This window comes from Miscanthus floridulus, unplaced genomic scaffold, assembly GCF_019320115.1.
Source record: "Miscanthus floridulus cultivar M001 unplaced genomic scaffold, ASM1932011v1 fs_501_2_3, whole genome shotgun sequence".
NCBI classification, from domain to species: domain Eukaryota; kingdom Viridiplantae; phylum Streptophyta; class Magnoliopsida; order Poales; family Poaceae; genus Miscanthus; species Miscanthus floridulus.
In genome coordinates, this window is record NW_027096846.1 from 1 (window position 1) to 2136 (window position 2136).

Below are 2136 nucleotides of genomic sequence, written 5' to 3' on the forward strand. Positions count from 1 at the left end.
AGCCCCTGCCACCCTCATGAGGCATCAAACCCTGATCAAGTAATTTTAGAAGACAGAAACCCTAATCATCCTTAGAGCTCCACCATATTCTAGGGCATAGCTAGCTAGGCTAGGTCTAGAGGGAGGCAAGCTTTGCTTGGATTCCTGATCATGTTAAGAGTGTGGCTTGGTATAGCATTTGTACCCCCTCTCTTTTGTATATCTCATTACTTTTATATGTTTGCTACAATTGTTATGACATTGTTATTCGTATTAATCATGTTCCTAGTTATCATGTTCATCATCTACTTTGATTGTATGCTTAGTATAGTTAGATTATTGTCATGTTAATGCATAAGTTCGTATAGTGCTCATTCTTTGGATCTAGGGGTGAGTGGTCGACATTGTGTAAGCGTGGTGCTTATACGTTGTTTACCTGTGAATACACCCTATATTTTGGGCCATGTGGTAGATCACGGATGTGACACTCCCATTGAGTCCTTTGTAGTCCACTCCCTCAATATAGGACAAGTAGGATCTAGTTACGAAGAAAGACAAGCTCTGTTCTTAATCTTCCTTAGTAATATCCCTTATGTGTACATATAAAGTTGATATTAACCATGATTATTAAGTGTAATTGCACTAATCAACGTATGCTTTGACATGTAATTAAGAATGACTTAGGAATTATTCCTCTAAAATTCTACTTAGCCATGCTAATGCCATAGAAAGGAGTACTCTGAGTGAGCAATGATTAGTTATTACTTGCCATTCATATACATTTATCTCTTGACTTACCCCTATTGTGAGTAGAAGTTTGGTTATGGTTTATTTCTCCATCATGTGTATAAGTTATCAATATATTCCCACTGCTCGTCCTTTCCTACGGTAAAAATCTAAATAATGATACCTAGAATACTCTTGGGTGAAGTGCTACAATGGTATAATTATTTGTACGCTTGTAGATCCTTTTCATTTCAATTATATATATTCTATCTAGTCACATGAAATACTAAAATACTTAGTGTCATTCTAGAGGTGGCACTAGGTAGTACAAATAAGCATTTCTAGCACCATTGCCAGGATGACAACTTACAAAAGGTGGTGCTAAGAAATCTCAACAATCATTAGGTGACTACTTAAACAAGTGATAAGTTAATAAATACCAACAAGTATTTTTGGTGTCGTTGCCAGGGAAGGTAGCTAGGCAGTAAGGAAATATTGATAAACTTATACTTATTGATGTAATCGAGATAACCATTGACCTCTGCTCAAATAAGCTTACCCTTGTTCTATCTACTTTTGTATCTTATGTAGGGTAATGTATGATGAGCATTAATCAGGAGAACTAGAGCTAAACTACAGAAAGTCTCAGCTTTAGAATCAGAAGACAACCAGACTAGGTGGAGCTTAACACCAGTTTTTGAAGCCACGGCTAACAAGACTCTCCGTGAGTTCTCTGCTCCAACTACGACCAACATCCATACTGGACCAACAATCAATGTGGGGGACAATGGATTTGAGCTCAAGCTAGCTCTCATCAACATGGTGCAAGCCAACCAGTTTTATGGAAAGGCACATGAAGATGTGAGTGCTCATCTCCAACACTTCCTAGAGATCTACAGCACTTTCACCATCAAGGGAGTGACTAGAGACGCCATACTATGTCACGTCTTCCCATTCTCACTTTTGGAAAAGGCGAAGCAATGGTTCTATGCTAACAAAGATAGAAACACTATATGGGATAATTGCTCCACTGCCTTCCTAGCCAAGTTCTTTCCCACAGGCAAGACTAATGCTCTGCATGGGAAAATTTCAAGCTTTCAACAGCAACAAGATGAGTCTATCCCTAAGGCATAGGAATGCTTTCAAGATTATATATTAGAATATCCTCATCATGGGATGGAGAATTGGCTACTCATGTAGACTTTCTACCATGGGTTGACCAACAGTACCTGTGAGAACATGGATGCTGCTACTAGAGGTGCTTTTCGGTCACTCACAGTCTCAAGTGCAACAGCTCTCATAGAGAAGATGGCCTCCAACCAAGGTTGGAATGAAGAACGTCTTTAGACCCACAAGAGAGGTGGAGGAATGCATCAACTCAAGGAGGTAGACATGCTGTCTGCCAAGATGGACCTGCTCTTGAAGAAGCTC

The 2136-nt window shown here is 39.4% G+C and overlaps 1 non-coding gene across 1 annotated transcript; it reads right to left on the reverse strand.

Annotated features, from left to right (window-relative positions):
- Positions 1-1774: 1774 nt before the first annotated feature.
- Positions 1775-1883, reverse strand: LOC136531995 (small nucleolar RNA R71). Its single transcript, XR_010778151.1, has one exon. It is a non-coding gene; the product is annotated as a small nucleolar RNA R71 (small nucleolar RNA).
- Positions 1884-2136: the final 253 nt, after the last annotated feature.